General features: G+C 39.1%; 1 pseudogene; it reads right to left on the minus strand.

Moving 5' to 3' along the window:
• Positions 1-7,774: 7,774 nt before the first annotated feature.
• LOC129392506 (cytochrome b-like) lies at positions 7,775-8,263 on the minus strand (annotated as a pseudogene).
• Between the last annotated feature and the right edge of the window lie 13,339 nt (positions 8,264-21,602).

Genomic DNA, 21,602 nt, shown 5'->3' on the forward strand with positions numbered 1-21,602 from the left:
CTCAATTCTGCCTTTAAAGTTTCTCTCCTTGTCCCCAAGTTGATTAGAATCTTCTTTCTTTATTTTTTTTTAAGATTTTCTTTTATTTATTTTTGGCTGTGTTGGGTTTTTGTTGCTGCGTGCAGCCTTTCTCTAGTTGCGGTGAGTGGGGGCTACTCTACGTTGCGGTGCACGGGCTTCTCATTGTGGTGGCTTCTTTTGTTGCAGCACATGGGCTCTAGGTGTGCGGGCTTCAGTCGTTGTGGCACATGGGCTCAGTACTTGTGGTTCGCGGGCTCTAGACCGCAGGCTCAGCAGTTGTGGCACACAGACTTAGCTGCTCCACAGCATGTGGGATCTTCCTGGACTAGGGCTTGAACCCATGTCTCCTGCATTGGCAGGCAGATTCTTATCCACTGCACCACTAGGGAAGTCCCAGGACTAATCTTCTAAGAAACTATAAACATGTGGGCAAAGGGTCCTTGGTCGTAAATGCATGGTAGGGAAACTTTTTGCACAATGACAACTTTCAGGAAAAGAAAACTCTTAATGGGACACATTTATTTTCTCCCCCCAATTCAAAATGATCATAGATGTGCTGAGTATCATGGAAAATTAAGGTATGTTTTTCTAGGTAAAATTATCTACTTGACTCAGTAGAACAAATGCCCAAATGAAACTTGACACTAAATTCTAGGCCTGAAAATTATCCAAATAGCCAATAATTGTAGCAAAAGAGAGTCTTCTTTCTATTCTTCCATCTGGGCTGGTTGTATATATCTTGGGCCTTTAGTAGCTCATTGCTGGTATAGACTCAGAACACCACAGGCAATGAGACCTGTCTGAGTAAACAAGGAAGACAGGTGGATCAGGCCCTGGAAATGTTTATTTATATGAAGAATTGAGTAGCCTTTTAGGAAAGACCTCATCTTAAGGAAGGAGTGGGACTTGGGTATTAAGTTTGGTTCTGTAGCATTTTAGAGAGTGGAGAGCAGGGTAAATCTTGACTTACTACGTTGTTTGTCACTGATATTTTCTCAAGCCAGTTTACCCTCCTACATGTCCTTGGGACCTAGAAGGAGAAGAACTATTAGAATAAGCTGAATAAGCTGTTTCCTCACAAACTCACTGGAGTCATTGGAAATCCAAAATACCTTGGTTTACAATGCAAAATGAGGTATTCTGTCCCCTTCAGCATTGGGTATTTAACACACCTTGTGCTCTAATCATTCCCACCATGACTTCAGTTGCAGTGAGAGCTGGGGTCTTTATGTTCTGGACACTATCCCTCACCCATAACTTCAGCAGCAGCCAGAGGCAGTGCCAGCAGAGCCGAACCCTGAAACAAAGGATGACATTGGCTCAGACTTTCCTTGACAGGGACCTCCAGCAAGAGCAGGGACAAGGGCTCAGCAGTGAGGTCACCGAAGGGGGTCAGAGCAGGAAAGAAGGAGAGTGGGAGTTGCCTCTTGTAAACCCCAAGGGCTTGTTTTGATTACACAGTAGAAGATCCCCAGGGGCCCCTAAAAATAGCTGGTGGAAGTCAGTGGAGACTTTGAAGGGAATAAAAGGAGTTCCAGAGGTTTCACAGTTGGAGGAATAAAGCCTGGGAAATACTGTTAAGTGGCCCTGTTGTATGCTTAGAATGATGTGACTTGGCAATTAGGGGGAAAAAAAAACAACCTTCAGAAGGTAGTAGGGTAGTCCTTTGTAGAAAAAGAAGACGAACCATGATTTCTGTATTTAGTCTTTGTTGTGCCTCTGACTACCAGACACTAGAAAGGCTGCCCTGTTTTTTAACCCACCATGCTAGAATGTTAGAATTGGGTATTATTCAGTAATAATAATAATATAATACAATATAATATAATTATTATATTATATAATATATATAATATATTATATAATATATATAATATAATATATATTATATTAATATATATTATATTAATATAATATATATAATATATATTATATATATTATATTATATTCATATTATATAATTATATAATAATTATTATTCAATTGGGATTACGATTATTGTGCCTAGAATGAGTGTTGCTAGTGTAATGATGAAGATGGATGGATTTATTAGTATGGGAAGGGTATAAACCAACATTTTCGGGGTATGGGCCCGATAGCTTGTTTAGCTGACCTTACTGTAGATTGTAGTGTAGTAATATGGTAGCACGAAGAACTTTGAATTCTTAGGAGTAGGTTCGATTCCTATTATTCTAGAAATAAGGGGGTTTAAACCTCTATTATTTACTCTATCAAAGTAACTCTTTATCAGACATATTTCTTATGTTTGAGGGGGAATGCCTGCTGTCATGATGGGTAGTGAGATATGTCATATACAGAGGGCTAATGTTAGAGGGAGGAAGTTTTTTCAGAGTAAGTGTATTAGCTGATCATATCGGAATTGGGGGTAGGATGCCCGGATTCATAGGAAGGATATTGTAAGTAATAGTGTTTTGAGGATGAGATTTGTTGTGTGTAGTTCTGGTGTGTAGGGGTCGTGAATCGGGGGTAGGATGCTCGGATTCATAGGAAAGATATTGTAAGTAGTAGTGTTTTGAGGATGAGATTTGTTGTGTGTAGTTCTGGTGTGTAGGGGTCGTGGAATGCCCCTAGGAATAGAATGGTCGTGAATATGTTTATTACGATGATGTTGGCATATTCTGCTAGAAAGAAAAGGGCAAAGGGGCCTGCTGCATATGCTACATTGAAGCCAGATACGAGTTCTGATTCTCCTTCTGTTAGGTCAAAGGGGGCTCGGTTGGCTTCTGCCAGGGTGGAGATGAATCACATTATAGCTAGTGGTCATGAGGGGAAGAGTAGTCAGAGTTGCTCTTGGGTTGTAGTTAGTGTTGACAGGGTGAAGGAGCCGTTTATTAGTAGGACTGATAGGAGGATAATGGCCAGTGTTACTTCATATGAGATTGTTTGTGCTACTGCCCGGAGGGCTCCGATTAGTGCGTACTTTGAGTTGGAGGCTCAGCCGGATCATAGGATGGAGTAGACAGCTAGGCTGGATATTGCTAGTATAAATAGTACTCCTAGGTTTATGTTAATAAGGGGGTATGGTATAGGTAGGGGGCTTCATATTGTAAGGGCTAGGGTTAGGGCTAGTACGGGTGCAATAATAAATATAGTGGTGGAGGATGTGGCTGGTCGTAGGGGTTCTTTGGTGAATAGTTTAATTGCGTCGGCCAAGGGTTGGAGTAGTCCATGTGGACCGACAATGTTTGGTCCTTTTCGGAGTTGTATATATCCTAGGATTTTACGCTCTACTAACGTTAGGAATGCTACGGCTAGAAGGATGGGGAGGATAAGTGTTAAGATGTTAATTATAAACATTTTGTTGGGGAGGGGATTTGAACCTCTGGGTATAAAAGTTTAAGTTTTATGCAATTACCGAACTCTGCCACCTCGACAAAGCCCTGGTCTTGGGCAGGTTTAGTTTACGCTTATTTATTAAGTTAAGATTAGATCATTAATTGTTTGAAGGCGCTTATTTAAAGTTGGCCTTATTTCTCTTGTCCTTTCGTACTAGGAGAAATGCGTAATAGATAGAAACCAACCTGGATTGCTCCGGTCTGAACTCAGATCACGTAGGACTTTAATCGTTGAACAAACGAACCCTTAATAGCGGCTGCACCATTAGGATGTCCTGATCCAACATCGAGGTCGTAAACCCTATTGTCGATATGGACTCTAGAATAGGATTGCGCTGTTATCCCTAGGGTAACTTGTTCCGTTGATCAAAGCTTTGGATCAATAAGTGATGTTATGCTTTGGCTGGTAGGCCTAGGCTTTAATCACTCGGAGGGGTTTTTGTGCTCCGAGGTCACCCCAACCGAAATTGTCAACCCATATAAGTTTTTTTTATCCCTTGGTGGTTTGAGGTTGTGGGTTATTGGGTTGATTAATTGAAGCTCCATAGGGTCTTCTCGTCTTGTTTTGTTATTCCCGCCTCTTCACGGCTATAATCACTCGGAGGGGTTTTTATACTCCGAGGTTGCCCCAACCGAAATTGTCAACCCATATAAAACTTTTTTATCCCTTGGTGGTTTGAGGTTGTGATTTTTGGGTTGATTAATTGAAGCTCCATAGGGTCTTCTCGTCTTGTTTTGCTATTCCCGCCCCTTCACGGGAAGGTCAATTTCACTGATTAAAAGTAAGAGACAGTAAAACCTTCGTGTGGCCGTTCATACAAGTCCTTATGTAGAGAACAAGTGATTATGCTACCTTTGCACAGTCAGGATACCGCGGCCGTTTAACTATCAGTCACTGGGCAGGCAGTGCCTCTAATACTGGTTATGCTAGAGGTGATGTTTTTGGTAAACAGGCGAGGTTTGTGTTTGCCGAGTTCCTTTTACTTTTTTTAATCTTTCCTTAACGCACACCTGTGTTGGGTTAACAGTGTATTTAATAAATGATTTAGCGTTGGGCTCTATTTATTGGCTGTTAACTATCAGTATATTATCAGTTACTGATGTAAGCTTGTGCGAGGAGAAAAAGTTTTCTTGTTACTCATGTTAACAGTATTGCTTCTATAATTATATAGATTAGTCCAATAATTATACTAGGAGTTGATTTGTTATTGTTGGGATTATAACACAGTTTTATTGTTGAGCTTGAACGCTTTCTTAATTGATGGCTGCTTTTAAGCCAACTATGGCATGTGTGTGTCTGTTTTACTCTCTAGTTAAGGTTGTACCCATTTCTAAAAAGCTGTACCTTTTTAGACTAACAGTTAAACATACATTGGAACTTCAGGGGGTTCTTGGTACTGTTTAATGTTGAACTGAGATTATTTATTTTACTCTCTAGTCAAGGTTGTATCCATTTCTAAAAAGCTGTACCTTTTTAGACTAACAGTTAAATATACATTGGAACTTTGTGTGGTTCTTGGTATTGTTTAATGTTGAACTGAGATTCTTTTCTTGGACAACCAGCTATCACCAGGCTCGTTAGGCTTTTCACCTCTACTTACAAAACTTCTCACTATTTTGCCACATAGATGAGTTCATTCTAGGTACTGTTCGTAAGTAGCTCGTCTGGTTTCGGGTAGTTTAACTAAAGGTCTCTTTGCTAAGTTACTACTAGTTAATTCATTATGCAAAAGGTACAAGGGGTAAGCTTTGTTTTTTTTTACTTTTAGTATATCTTTCATCTTTCCCTTACGGTACTTTCTCTATAGCGCCACTAGTGATTTGGATTTCTATCTCCTATACTTTGAATGGGTGGTGATATTTTATTTAATTAATTTGTGATAGTAGTGGTTGGGAAGTGTGGGCTAGGTTTAGTTCAAGATATACACGAGTTCATAGGGTAGTTATGCTTACTTTTGTTCCTTTTTAGGGTTTGCTGAAGATGGCGGTATATAGACTGAAGTAGCAAGGGTTGGTGAGGTTGACCGGGGTTTATCGGTTACAGAACAGGCTCCTCTAGAGGGGTATGAAGCACTGCCAAGTCCTTTGAGTTTTAGGCTATTGCTAGTAGTACTCTGGCGAATAGTCTTGTTTTATGACTACCTGGGTTTACGGCTAAGCATAGTGGGGTATCTAATCCCAGTTTGGGTCTTAGTTGTCGTGCAGTAGATTGTATTAAAGTCACTTTCGTGGTTTAGCTTAATTTTAACTATGGCTTTTTACGGTTTAGTCAAGGCTTGACTTTATTTTGTATAACTCTTTAACACTCCTTACGCCGTATGCCTATTAGCTTGGGTCAATCGTATGACCGCGGTGGCTGGCACGAAATTTACCAACCCTAATCAACATGACTTAGTCAAACTTTCGTTCATGGCTTAATTTTTATCACTGCTGTGTCCCGTGGGGGTGTGGCTAAGCAAGGTGTTGTGAGCTGCTGGTGTGGCATGCTTGATACCCGCTCCTTTTGATCTTTGTGATTTGGAGGGCATTTTCGCTGGGATGTAGATACTTGCATGTGTAAATCTGTTAAGAGCTAATAGAAAGGCTGGGACCAAACCTTTATGTTAGTGGGACTAGTAGGTCCATCTAGACATTTTCAGTGTCTTGCTTTATAAAAAGTTTAAGCTACATCAACCTGTTTGTATATGAAGGACGTCCATACAATTGTATTATGGGGCTTGTGTCAGATTTAGTATTGATTTATTAAAAAAATGCCTTGTAAATCTAGGGAGCAAGCTGTCTAGGGGGGTGGTGATTATCTAAGAAGACGGTTAGTATTCAATGTGGGGGGGGAAAGGCCCCCTACAAAATACAGTTTTTTGACTCCAGGGGGGAATAGTAAAGTGCTATGTCCTGTAACCATTAATTAATTATGTCTTATAATCATTAATTTAAGTAAGGACTAGGATATGTGCCCGATCAAAAATACACACAAGTCCAGCTACAACCAACTTTGACTGCGGCGGGGCCGCCCCGTCGGCCATAGGGGAGTCCAAGCAAATCCCCCCAAAAAGAGAAAAAATACCAAATGTATGAAAATCCACCCGTGAGTGATCAACAGAGATGTAGTCACTAATCCATCGAGATGTCTTATTTAAGAGGAACGAGTGGGCGATTTTAAGTGAACATGGCCCTGAAGTAAGAACCAGGTGTCTTATAAAGATCATTAAATAGCTACCCCCACGAACAATGGGCCCAGTGCGAGAAGAGGGATCCCTGCCAAGCGGGTTGCTGGTTTCACGCGGCATGGTGATTAAGCTTGTAATCTAATGGGGCGGCCATAGTGTTAATGGACTGGAATTGATTTAAAATCATGTATTATGTATGACTAATAATATTTATGTAATATGTAAAATTATTGAAATTTAATATGAGCTTTAACTGCTCGTGGGGAAAATAATGGAATGCACAATTATATATAGCATGTACATGTATACATCTACAGGGAGAACGCTATTATTGATATGGGGTATATACTTGCATGGTCTACAACATGAAAATGTAATTAAATTATTTTCAATACTGACATAGCACTGTGGGTTCGTGTTTATTTACAATGAAGCTTTATTTCAAGGAATAGTTTATGTAGAATTTCAGCTTTGGGTGCTGAGGGTGAGGTTTTAGTGCTTCTTCCTTGAGTCTTGGGGAGGTGTGGTCTTCTCCTTTTCCGGCTTACAAGGCCAGGGTATTCATTATACTACAAAGACTCTTCATTTTAAGAGTTTATTCTCGATAAGACTAGCTACTGGTATTAGGACTAGGATTAAGAGAAAGTATAGAATGGATGCTAGCTGGCCTACGGTCCCGTATGGGTGTTCCACGGGTTGGCCTCCGATTCATGTTAGGGTTAAAAGTCCGCAATTCATACTCAGAACAGGAATTGGCTGAATGGTCGAAATATCATGCTTCGTTGTTTAGATGTGTGGAGCATTGGGATAAATACTAAGATTAGGATAGGAAGTAGTAGGGCTAGGACGCCCCCTAGTTTGTTGGGGATGGATCGTAGAATAGCATATGCGAACAGGAAATATCACTCTGGTTTGATGTGTGCTGGAGTGCTTAATGGATTTGCTGGGGTATAATTGTCGGGGTCTCCTAGTTGGTCGGCTGCAAATAGGGTTAGTATAAGTAGGGTTAGGATTAGTAATAAAGCACCTAGGATATCTTTGATTGTGTAGTAGGGGTGAAATGGAATTTTGTCTATGTTGGAGGGGATTCCTGTGGGGTTGTTGGATCCTGTTTCGTGGAGAAATAGGAGGTGGACTATTACTAGTGCTAGGATGATAAAAGGAAGGATAAAGTGGAAAGCAAAGAAACGTGTTAGTGTTGCTTTGTCTACGGAAAAGCCGCCTCAGATTCATTCTACTAAGGTGGTGCCGATGTAGGGGATTGCTAATAGAAGATTAGTGATGACGGTTGCGCCTCAGAATGATATTTGTCCTCAAGGTAGGACGTAGCCTACGAATGCGGTGGCCATTACTGCAAGCAGTAGGATTACTCCAATAGTTCATGTTTCTTGGAAGGCGTAGGAGCCATAGTATAGGCCACGTCCTATATGAGCGTAAAGGCAAATGAAGAATATGGAGGCTCCGTTGGCGTGTAGGTATCGGATAACACAGCCGTAGTTAACGTCCCGGCAGATGCGTGCGACTGATGAAAAGGCGGTTGCTGTGTCTGGTGTGTAGTGTATTGCTAGGAATAGGCCTGTTAAGATTTGTGTAATTAGGCAAAGGCCGAGCAGGGAGCCAAAGTTCCACCATGAAGAGATGTTTGATGGGGCGGGAAGATCGATGAATGTGTTGTTGATGATTTTTATTAATGGGTGTGTCTTTCGAATGTTGGTCATTAGCGTTCTTGTAGTTGAATAACAACGATGATTTTTCATGTCATTGGTCGTGGTTTGAGTCCACGTAAGAATGATGATAATATATCTTGTTTTTATCTTAAGTATTACGTTTGTAATTAGTTTTGTGGGGGTTTCTTCAAAGCCTTCACCTATTTATGGGGGTTTAGGGTTAATTGTGGGTGGTGGTGTGGGGTGTGGGATTGTTTTAAGTTTTGGTGGTTCGTTTTTAGGCTTAATGGTATTTTTGATTTATTTAGGAGGAATGTTGTTTGCGTTTGGCTATACTACAGCTATGGCTACCGAGCAGTATCCTGAAGTTTGAGTTTCTTATAAGGTTGTGCTGGGGGCATTTCTTTTAGGGTTAATGGTGGAGTTTTTGGTAGTGGCATATGTGTTAAAGGGTGGAGAGGTGGAGGTTGTGTTCGAGTTTAGTGGGTTGGGGGATTGGGTTATTATTATATTATATTTATTATTTATATATATTATTTATTATTATATTATATATATTATATAATATAATAATATATTGGGTTATAATCCCAATTTGGGGGACCATATTTTAAGGTCCCAGAGCTGTAGCTGTTTAGTCTCTACTGACCAAAAGGGCCTTAACATGTCCCTCAGCTTGACTAAACTTTGGACAGGTTTCTTCCTGACTGTGAGCCCCTGCCCTCCCTTTTCTTAGAGTATTTATTACAATAGTTTTCTCCCCAATCCTCCTATTCTGATATTCAAAGCCCTCTGTTGTAAGAAAAAGAGCATGAGAGGTTTTAAAAAAATTTTTATTGGAGTCTAGTTGATTTACAATGTTGTGTTAGTTTCAGGTGTACAGAAAAGTGAATCAGCTATACATATACATGTACCCACTCTTTTTTAGATTCTTTTCCCAAATAGGCCATTAGAGATTATTAAGTAGAGTTCCCTGTGCTGTACAATAGGTCCTTATTAGTTATCTAGTCTATATATAGCAGTGTGTATATATCAATCCCAGTCTCCCAGTTCATCCCTCCCTGCCTTGCCCCCTGGTAACCATAAGATTGTTTTCTACATCCGTAACTCTATTTCTGTTTTATAGGTAAGTTTATTTGTACCCTTTTTTTAGATTCCACATATAAGCAGTATCATATGATATTTGTCTTTCTCCCTCTGACTTACTTCACTCAGTATGACAATCTCCAGGTCCAGCAGTGTTGCTGTAAATGGCATTATTTTGTTCGTATATACACACCACATCTTCTTTATACATTCCTCTATCGATGGACATTTAGGCTGCTTCCATGTCCTGGCTATTGTAAATAAGAGCATGAGGTTTTTATTCAAACCAACCTGGTGTGTATCCTCGTTCCATCACTCACTGGGGGTGACTCTCAGCAGGACAGTTAACCTCTCTGACTTTTCTTCATCTGAAAATAGGGTAAATGAAGGTAATATGGACTCTATTCCTTCTCCTGAGTTTTCTCAGTGGAGGGGACCATCAGCCAGCAAGTTGTCCAAGCCAGAAACCGAGTGTTATCCTTCACACTTCTTCTTTAGAAAACTTGCAATTGTGAATTCTTTCTCTGCCCCTTTGAGATATAATTCTTTTCCCAGCCTCTTGCCAATTTTATAATCCAGCGATGTCTGTCTTCAGTCTCTGGGAGCCATCCCTTTGAAATGTAATCATCAGGAAAGATGGCGCTCCTGTCTTCCTGTATCTGTGGGAGGATGGGAGCCTGATTTCCATAAGCACCAATTAGCAAACACAGGTGCCCTATTCACCTTGATGGACCTCCAGCTAATGTTCTTTAATACTTTCCCGCAGCCTATCCCAGAGCTTGAAACTCTCCTGCCTTTTGTGTGGAGTTGAGTTCAGTCTCTCTCCCCGAGTGCAGTAGTCTTAAATAAAGACTTCCTTGCTTCTTTTATTCTGTCCAGTGCAATCTTTCTTTGACACCACCTGTAGACTGGACCCTCTTCCCTGTTATTTAGACTAATCCTCGCCGGGGGCAGGAGGATTTTTACCTGATTTAAGTTCCCCTTGCTGCTCTTCTGACCCTGATATACACAAGTTTCCACCTTATTCCTGAGCTCTGACCCGACCCTCGTTCCCCTTGAGACATCAAAGTTTTTAGAAGTAAGAGTTAGCCTTGGTCCATGTTTCCCAATCTTCTTTCTGGGAAACTGCCTGCTTCTTGTCTTGTGTCCTGACTGGTTCCTGTCCTGATGGGTAGCAGTTCCACCTGGTCTCCTCCTGCCTGTGGAGACCCCCAAAGTCCTCCTATCAGCTTGGATTCCAGTTCAACAGTAGCCTGCCTAGACGGAAACTGGGCCTGGTGATGAGACCCACCGGAAACAATGCTTAGCATCTCAGATGGCACAGCCCTTGGGCATTTGCAGCTGAGTCCCTTCTCTTTGGCCCTTCTCCCACCTTGATTCAATGAAAAAATCTAATTGCATATCCTTGCCCTTGCCCACCTGGCTTACCTTAACGTGGTCTAGTGAAATTCTACGTGTTGACTTCTGAAGTCTTTGAAAAGAAAAATCAAGCAGTCTCTGGATCATATTTTAAAAGGTAGATTATAGGCATTCTTTTTATAATCTTCTTACCATCCTATGAAGGAGATACAGTTGTCCCTCTGTATCTGTGAGTTTCACATCTGTGGATACAGAGGGCCAGCTGTGGGATTTGAGCACCCAAGGAGTTTGATACTTGCACAGGTCCTGGAACCAATCCCCCATGAGTACGGAGGAATGACTGTATATTGCTACCTTCATTTTATGGATGAGAAAACTGAGGGTCAGAGAAGTTAGAGCTTGTCCAAAGGCACAGGGATAGGGCTCAACAATATTGCTGAAATTTTTTTAAATGCTGTTTTTAACTGGAATCTGCCTGTTTATAAATCTTATGCCCTTTCTTCTGGACCGTGCTGAATTCCTTCTGGTTGTAGATGGTATTCATGAAATATCTTCACGAAACTTTCAGGAGACCAATGTAAAATTTAATTCAGAAATTTAGGATATTATTTTCAGTGGAAATGTAATAAAATTATGAGTTGTTACTGTAAACTACGCCTAAATACTCTGGGAATTGTTTAAAAACTGGTTTTGGTGAGTCTTTTAGTAAATATTTCAGGAATTTGTACTTGTGCTCTTTTATATGTATACTTTTTGTTTTTGTTAGAGGTATTTTTCCTTAGCATCTGCTTCTCTCACCCCAAAACATGTATTCTCCCACACAGTTTACTCATCCTTCATTATGCCTTTCTGTTAAATATTCTTGCTTCCTATTGAGTTGACTGCTTTCTAGGATGCTACTCTCATATCAATCATATTTAAAATCCCAAGATGAGAACTGACAAAGCAGTGTAATATTTCTTGGTTTATGTAAATCTGAGGAGTCTGGCGCTGTTAGGAGAGGTGGGTGTGGTGTTTCCTGAGTGCCTTTTAGTTTCTGAGTGTAACGGGCTCCTTCTCCAGGGCAAGCTGGCCAACTTTCAGAATTCCAGCCACTGGGTAGTATGTTCTGGGGCCAATACACCCTGCTTCCTTCCGTAGCGTGAGGATCAAAGTAGAGGTTACTGACCGCTGTTCATAGTTCATTTGCACCACTGCTCACTCACTCACTTTGAGGCAGGCATGACACGGCTAGATCACCTTTATAGTGATGTATTAGTTTCCTATTGCCGCTGTAACATTTTGCCACAAACTTAGTGGCTTAAAATAACACAAATCTTTTTTTTTTTTTTTTTTTTTTTTTTTTGTGGTATGCGGGCCTCTCTGCTGTGGCCTCTCCCGTTGCGGAGCACAGGCTCCGGACGCGCAGGCTCAGCGGCCATGGCTCACGGGCCCAGCCGCTCCGCGGCATGTGGGATCCTCCCGGACCGGGGCGCGAACCCGTGTCCCCTGCATCGGCAGGCGGACTCTCAACCACTGCGCCACCAGGGAAGCCCAACACAAATCTATTGTTTTACAGTTCTGGAGGTCAGAAGTCCAAAATCATTTTCACTGGCCTAAAATCAAGATGTCAGTAGAGCTGTGTTCCTTCTGGAGACTCTAGGGGAGAATCAGTTTCCTTTCCTCTTTCAGCTTCTGAAGACCGTCTGAATTTCTTGGCTCATGGCCCCTTCTTTGATCTTCAAAGCCAGTAACATAGCATATTCTCTCCTTCCTCATCTCTCTCTCTGTGCTTATATCTTTTCTCTCTTTCTCCCCTTCCATCACTCTCCCTCCCTGCCCCCTCTCTTAATGCCACCTTACATTAGCAGACTCTTTTGTCTGCTAATGTAAACACCTATAAGGTGTTTACATTGGGCCCATGTCAGGATAACCTGATCTCAAGATCCTTCAGTTAATCACATTTAACAAGTCTCCTTTAGCATATTGAACAGCATATTTATAGGTTCTAGGGATCAGGACATGGATATCATTTGGGAACTATTTTCAGCCTGCAACAAATGGTTTCTCTTTTCTAATGTTGATAGTCAAACTGGTAGAATAAAATAGACTGATCTGTCTTTCCTTCCTTTCTCTTTTCTTCCTCTCTTCCTTTTTTCCTTCTTCCTTTCCTCCCTTCCTCCCTCTCTCCCTCTCTCTTCCTTTCAACATTAAAAGATCTGATCCTAGTAGAAAGAGTGGGTTAGAGGGTGTTGGAAAGATTAGTGGTGTGATAACCTACACATGCTAGGTCCTGGTTGTAACTCTCCCATTGTTATCAAAGAATCAGAAAGGTTGCTCTCTGGTTTTCTGTTACAGATCTGAAATACAAGTGTGATTGGTACATTTTTATTGTCATTGAAATGTACCTCAATCCCATTCTCCCCGTTCAGGGCAAAATGGTGATCTAAAATAGAGGTGATACAAAGATTATACCTCATTATTTTCTCAATTTTAAGAAGAATAATTTTAATTATTTTGAAATGTATTCTACAATATATCACTTAGGGAATCTCAAAAACCTAAATCTCCCATAGTTAAAAAAAAAAAAAAAAGACATGTAACTACGTTAGTTAAAAACAGAAGAATTTATCAGATGAGATTATTTTTAAGATTTCTTTTTATCAAATTTGGCTGGATTCCTCTAAATTCAGAAAATTTTTTGACAGCTGAACATATTCTTTCCTAAAGTTTAAAATGTCTTTGGGGACAATCAGTAGTTTTTGGAAAAGCTGATACAATAACTCCAGCTGCATGCGTTCAGCAGATTACTTGTTCCTTCTAGTTCTTTTCTAGAAACAAATACACCATCAGACCAAGGCACTTATAGCAACTGTGAATCATCTGGAACTTTAAAATCTGCGAAAAGAGGTATTCCCATTGGTCCTAATAAGCAGATGAAAAAGAGGATTCTCTAAAGGATTTTACCTACATACATTTTAAAATTTCTCATGTCAAAAGAAACCTCTTCTGCCTTTAATATAAACAAGGGACAAAATTAAATGCAAAAGAGTGTGCTAATGTAAGATTCAGTTTCTCAGAGGAACATCAATTTTCCCACGTTCTGCACATTCTGAATATTAAGGTATCACATTTAAGAGACTAGCTAGTTCTGAAAAACACAGTATTTGAAGTATAATGAGTAGAAGTGAAAGGAATGGCAGCAAGGGTTACTTCTTTAGTATGTATGACCACAGCAGAGTCAACTTTTGATTTTTCCAGGTCTAATCCGGGACAGTTAGTATGATCTGTGTCTCCTGTTTTCCCTTTCCTTTCTTGTTACCCCTTCCACTAAAGGACCTTCAAGCTCGGGGAGAAGAAATAAAATGAGAGCAGGCAATTTGGTTTCCAATTCATTGCTTGATTACTCGTTTGGGAGATGTGGATGTAGGGCCAGATTGATATTGTCATTAATCAGGAAATGTAACCCATATCTTGTCCCTTGAGTAATTTACCATGAAAATCGGGGTCTTAATGCTATCACTTGTAAATGGTTCCCACCCATGCTCTACAGATGACCACTAAAGATGATTTTCTCTAAAACCATTTGAATTTTAAAAAATCATATCTGTTTTTTATGTTGAAGAAAGGTTATACACATAAGAAATAGGATAGAGACAAACAAAGTGGACAGTTTGCCAGAGGTGAAAACAGGTGCATATCATATGGAATAACCCATATTTTGTGACTTCACCACCCTTCCCAGGTTTTGAGAAATGTACAGACAATTTGCAGTAAAGAATCTGTTGAATAACAGTAGCAACACTCTGTATTTATACAGCACCTTTCTTTCACACTGCTTTATGAACAGTATCTCATTAATCTTCACAACTTCCCTATATGGAAGGCGGTTTCAGCTATCATTACTCACATCTTTATCAACAAAGAAACAGTTGCCTGCCGAGTGGCTAAGCAACTTGTCCAAGGTCACCGAAGGAGTGAGTGGCAAAGCCAAGAATAAAACTCAGAGCTTTGACCTTCCAGTTTAGTATTCTCTCCAGGAGGCCACCTTGAAGGAAGAGCAGTTTCTAACATGAATATTCATAAGTCTCCCAAGAAAAATCTACCATTTCTCAATATTTTCATCAACCAAATTTTGATGCTAATTGGTGGCCATTTAAAAATAAAATCCAACGGCTGATAGTGATGGGGAAACACTGAAACTGTATTGAGAGAGCACACAGACCTCAGTGTCTAAGCCTCATCAATCACCTAGAGACCAGCAGTTGGCTGCACACAACTCATTAGACCAATCAGTTTAGAGAATGCTGAGGAGCAAGCAGTGGCCACCCAGGATGTGAAGACGCTGCATGAAATGGCCAAACTCTCAGTCCTTTTCCCCCAAAGTCGGTAGACAATACTCACTAGGATAAGTTGCTACTAGTTGGTTGAAATATTAATTACCATTTATTGGATGCTACTCACGTGCTAAGGGCTGCACACCTGTACTCAGGTAGCTTATGGTCTAGTGGAAAAAACATGGGAATGGGTACACACAGTGTCATAGAAGTGGAAGATCCATGGCTAACACTGCCTGGGAGAATTAGAGAAGGTTGGAATGAAATGCCAATTCCCAGGGCTCTTGTCCAACAAAGGCTTTGATTTGAACATGGCATCTTCTTTTCCCGGACTCTCTTCCACTTTGCATGGCAGACATGTTCCAATCTTTGCTATCAGCTTAACCACTTCTCTTCAGAGAGGTCCTCCTGACCTTTCCAATGGAGGTTCTCCTTGTTGTCAATCAAGGGACTCTGTTTCCTTTACAGCTTTCATCTCAGTTGATAAAATAGAGTTGTTTGTTAACCAGGTTATGATATATCTCCCTCTCCAAACTGTCAGCTCCATGGAAAGATAGAACAGTGATTATTGAAAAGTATGTGCTCAGTGAATGGATGGTGATTGCATGGATGACACCCCTTAGGTTCTCTTTCCTTCTCTATAAAATAACGACAATGATGACTACCTCTTAGCATTGTCATGAGAATTAAATGGACAAGGACACAAAACTGCATTACACCATACTAGGCACATCAGTTCAATAAATGGTAACCTGAAGCTGGCGTTAAAGGTCTATAGACTTAACAATTTAAAAGTTATTGATTACTGAGTCAAATGTAATTTTGTGTGTGTGTAACAATAGAAGTGAAGTAGAAGAAGGGAAATTAAGGAGTGTTAATTTTTTAGGGCAGCATAATTGTGGAAAGAAAAGAGAAAGGAAGAGCTAGAACTGCATAGGATTATGTGGGATTGTTGTGAGCATGTGTGTGTTGTATGAATTTTTTTACATGCTGAGAGAGTGAAAAATACAGGATAAGAGAGGCAGAATTGATAGAATACGGTGTCACTGAAGCATGAGAAGATGGAGAAATTCATCTTAGCTAAAACAAGGAACACCTCTCTGAGATAAGAGAGAAGGATGCAAGGGATGAAGGCAGATGCAACAACAGAAATTATTTTTGTAATTCTTTTTATAACACTTATTGAGTACTCACTAACTGGGAAGCATTATGCTAAGTTCTCTCTCTCTATCTGATTCCTTTAAATCCTGACTTGAAAGTAATCTTGAAAATAAGTGCCTTTATTGTCATCAGTTTGTATGTGAGCAAACTAAATATAAGAGGGGTTACATCACTGCTGAAGGTCATACACATAACCAGTGGTATAAAGAGGCTTGGTCGTTACCATGACCCAGGTCTAAATCACACTTGTTGTTTCTTATGTGGATAAGTCAATGGAGACAGTTTCTAAATTGAAAGCTTTGGATTCTGATAATCTTTATTTGGGAGGAAAGAGATCATTTTTCTGGAGATTATATGTATATGTATGTAACTTCTGCTTCAGACTGCAGAAGTTGTGCATTTCCAGTATCACCAGTCTTTTCAGGAGCCTGAGCAGTCTCAGTACTGGAAGGAGTAGGTGAATGGTTAACTTGACCCAGGATTGGCCAGTTGTGGCTGAAGGCTAAAGGAGACACAGGATGGTGCTGGTAAGAAGGTAAATTGATAGTCTAGCCGTGAGATCCAGGCTAGATAGGTAAATATGCAGTGCCAGGAGGAGACATACTGCACAGGGGCAAAAAAGAGAAGACAAAAAACTGGAAGACAGCATGATCAGAATGGAAATAAGGTAGCTGGAAAAATAAAAGATCTGAGTTAATAATTTTAGGCATATACAAAAAGTGAATAATGACAAGACCCAGGGGAGGCTCTTGAATTAAATAAGGATGGAGATGTCAAAACAGGACAATGTGGAGTTACCCAGAGAAACTGGATTTAAAGATGAGGACTTCGTGCTGTATATGCATAAGCCCTATGTTTCTAAAGTATGGTTTCGTAGTGGAAAGGACTGTCTTTGTCTCTGATGTGCCCAAATGTTTGCTGGAATCCCACAAAGGAGGCTGCCTGCCTTTTCCTTGGTTGGTAGTTTTAATGATCTTAAGTAACTATTGAAAAAAGTAAGCCCTTTGTCTTTCTCTCTCACACTAGTTGGCATTCTCTTAAAACAATCCACAATTTCTGCCCAAATATGTTCAGGAAATATGAGCTTCTGCAGCTTGTGACCCCTTTAGATAACCACAAACTGAATCATGGAATACAGTTCGGCTGAGTAATAAAACATAATCAGATTGGCAGGCGGCATCAGACTCAGCCATGCCCATACAGATCTTCTTTTAACCCAGTTTAACAAGTCACTCTCCAGAAGTTATTTATTCCCCCTGTCAACATTCCTATTGTGGAAATGACAGCCATCAAATCTCTTTTAGATCCTAATCCTATTCTTTTCTCTTCTGCCTCAGGTAGTGGAAAGCTTCCTATAAGCAATATCCTTTTAGTCAGTTAAGTGATTTGTTTGACATTGATCATTTGCTTGAAGGAATAGCTATCATCTTTTAAAAAATAAATTTAATATCCCCATCATTAGCCATGTAGTAAATTCAGAATAAATATCTGCAGCCAAAATTACTTTGAAATCTTATGAGGCTTAGAGTAGTGTAGGTAGCTGTCTCATCAGCAGTAATCTGCCATCCTACTCCAAACTGCATAATAAACTGTCAGTCTTAGTACAGCATCACTACAAGGTACTGTCAGACCGAGTTTCACATTTCACTCTCAACCTCATTCTTTACAGAGATCTGGTGCTAATAGGGCCAGATAAGGTCAGTGGTCAGGAGGAGATGACCTTCAAACTGAATCCCAGATATTTAATAGCAATGAGAAGAGTAAGAAGTTATTAAGTGGATTCATAGATTAATATGATAATAAATCAAGGAAATCAATTTTTAGTGAGGGTCACTGCCTGGGCAGGCCCAATCTTAGCTCTAACCAAATGTCTTTCATAATTTGGTTTGCCTTTTTTATAGAAAGAGCTAGTAATTATTGATTTCTCTGTGCCAGATACTGTTCTTAGTCTTTTATTGTGTGTTTATAATGATATGCAGTATGTAGTAGTAGTATCTTTATGAACTAGAAAAATGAAGTGTGGAGCATTTGAGTTATTTGTCCAAAGCTAGTAAGTGTGGTAGATGCAGAATTTGGACCTAGGTAGTTGGACTTGAGCGACTGAACTTATTAGTACTGTGTTAGTCTACCTATACATGCCCTGCTTTAGGACTGGGTCTGGACCAGCAAGGGGGAGGTATGCTGCTCAGGAGTTCTTAAACCCTAGAACAGAGAATTTTGAGCAACCAAGTTACTGACATTGAAAATAAAGAGTTGTGCTTCTGGAAAAGTCCTCTATCATCACAAAGGCTGTCATTCCTGCTGTAACAAAAAGAAAACACTGGATAATCAAAATATATATACTTTTTTCTTTAGAGGCATTAGAAACAGTGGATGCAGAAGAGTCCAAATTAACAAAATTCTAGAGTGAGACAAGTCTTTCACTGGTACGAAGGGGTCAGTGACTGCTTCCATTACAAAGACATTTGCAAAATGTCAGGGTACTATAGCAGAGGGAGAAATATGCCATCTATAGGCAAAAGAACTTTGTTGAGACGGGGCGAAACCAGCTAGATTTCTAACAGCTACCCGTAGCCTGGCATGGCATTTTGGAATATAGAGGATGACTTCGCTGATAAATTTTATCAAATATTAAAAAAATTCTACCAATTTTATACAAACACTTTCAGGAGAAGAAGAGGAATAACCCCCAGGTTGTTTTATGAAATTAACATAATCCTCATGTCAAAACCTGACAATGACATTATAGGAAAAGAAAATTACAGACTAATTTATCTCATAATAATGGATGTAAAAATCCTTTAAATTAGCAAGTCGAATGCAGCAATACATAGAAAGGATTATACACCTTGAACAACTGGGGTTTATACCAAAATATTAAAGATGGTAGTCAAAAGTCACTCTTGTAATTCACCACATTAACAAAATAAAGAGGAAGAAAACATATGTTCTTCTCAATAAATGTAAAAAAAAATAAAGGCATTTGATAAAATTCAATACCTATTCATGAGAAAACTTTTGAAATAGAAGGGAATTGTTCAATCTAATAATGAAAATCTGCAAAACCTGTAGTTAATATCCTACTTAATGGAGCATATAAGCATTTTCTTCTTAAGATCTGGGATATGACAACAGTTTCCACTCTCATCACTTCTATTTGATACTGTACTGGAGGTCCTAGCTAGCGCAATAGGGAAATTTAAAAAAAATTTAATCTAGATTTTTATCAGATCCTTCTAGAATAGCCAAAACAGTTTTAAAAATGAAGAACGTTTGAGGACTCATGCTACCTAATTTCAAGACTTACTACAAAACAACAACAATTAATACAGTGTGGTACTGAGATAAAGACAGGTATAAATTAATAAAACAAATAAATATAAATAGCTTATTTGATATAACTTTCTTCTATTTGGAGATTTTCTATTATTTAGAGATCAAGCAAATCACAAATACATAATCATTATAATACTGGGTCTCCCTTTTCGTTGATTTTTATGCTTTAACCTCCTGTAGCAGGCAGAAATTTAAGATGGTCCCATGATTTTAACACCCTCATAATGTTTTATTACAAGGTAAAGGGATTTTGCAGATGTAATTCAGGTTACTAATCAGTTGACGGTAATATAGGGAAATTATCTGGCTGTGTCTTACCTAATCACATGAGCCCTTTGAGAGCAGAGTTTTCTTTGGCTGGTAGCAGAAGAAGAATGCAGAAAGATTCAAAGCATGAGAAGGATTCAATGAGGGAGGTTCATTGCTGAGACAGAGGCAGTCTGGCATAGGGCAAGGACCTGAGAGCAGCCTCTAGGTGCTAGATCAATCCCCACCAACAGTAGCCAGTAAGAAAATGAGGAGCTGGGTCCTGCAGCTACAAGGAACTCAATTCTACCATAAACTTGAAATGAGCTTGGAAAGTGGATTGTTTCTTAGGAGCTACAGATAAAAGCGAAGCCTGACTGATACTTTAACTTTGGCCTTGTGTTTCCCTAAGTGGAAAACTCAGGTGAGCATGCCTGTATTTTTTATCTACAGAACTGTGAGATAACATATAAATGGTGTTTTAAGCTGCTAAATTTGTGGTAATTTGTTATACAGTAACAGAAAATTATTATAGACTATTAATAAAGTTTTATAGTTTCTTCAAAAAGGTACTGAATATCTCTTGCTAGATATGTTTCAAGTTTATTTTTTTATTGCAATTGAAAGTATCATTTTAAAAATTTACACTTTATAACCATTTGTTGCTTATTCATAGAAGTGAAGTTTCTGAATATTGGTCTTATATTCAGCTGTTGAATCATTTGAGCTATTTTAATAACGTTCCTAGAAGTTCTAATAATTTGTACGGATTATCTTTGAGATAATCATATTGTCTGAAAGTAAAGAGAGCTTTCTTCCTTTCCACAACTTATATCTTTTATTAATTTTTCTTCTCTATTTCTAGTTTGCAAGCACTTTAAAGAATAATGAATAGGTATTGAATTTCACCAAATGATTTCTCTGCTTTAAATTCAATGATTATATAATTTTTCTACTTTAATATATTAGCATGCTGTTGAATTTCTTGGGTATATTTTGGTCATGTGCATTTTCTTTTATACATATTATTGGGTAGGGTTTGGCAGGATAGTTTTCTCATGATGATCTCACCTTTTATGCTATCCAAATAACTAGTTTCAGAATTAGTTGAGCTGTATTTAGTTTTTAATTTTTTTATTATTTGGCTCACAAATGCACACATTTCATCATAACCCTTAGCTCATGACACACCATCATCTCCAGTCATTTCATCCATTTCATACATATTTTTGTCTATCCATTTAAATAATAAACATCTATACATGTACCACACACTTCAGGATGTAGAATATTATTAATAATATATCTAAGTGATATGCTAGTCCCCTATCCCATTGTCTGCTTATCTTTCAAAGATGGCCATTTTTCTGATTTTTGTACTTTTCATTTCCTTTCTTAGTTATTTGGTTGCTTTTACTCACATATATATAGGGCTAAATAAAGAGTATAGTGTTTCTCATTTTTGAATGTTTAAAGAGATTATCATACTCTAGGTGGTCTTCTGAGACTTGCTTTTGTCACCTTGAGTTACATTAGTAAGATTTATTCATACTGTTGAATGTAACTCTAGTTCATTCATTTTCACAATTTGAAAATAAACTTGTCCTGGGAACATAACACAAAAGTGCACAAAGCATACATGTTTAGCTCAGTGAATTACCACAAAGTGAACACAGCCAGTTAGCCACCACACAAGTAATAGAAAAAAGCTTCCCAGCATCCCAAATGCCCTTCACATGCCCCTCATGACCATGATGCTCCCCTTTTACAGAGGTAATCCACTATGCTGACTACTAATACCGTAGGGTAGGTTTCTGGTTTTTTGCATTTCACTGTGGACTCCTAAGGATGAGCACGTTTTCATATGGTTAATGACCACTTGCATA

The sequence above is a fragment of the Physeter macrocephalus genome, chromosome 11 (assembly GCF_002837175.3).
Source record: "Physeter macrocephalus isolate SW-GA chromosome 11, ASM283717v5, whole genome shotgun sequence".
NCBI classification, from domain to species: Eukaryota; Metazoa; Chordata; class Mammalia; order Artiodactyla; family Physeteridae; genus Physeter; species Physeter macrocephalus.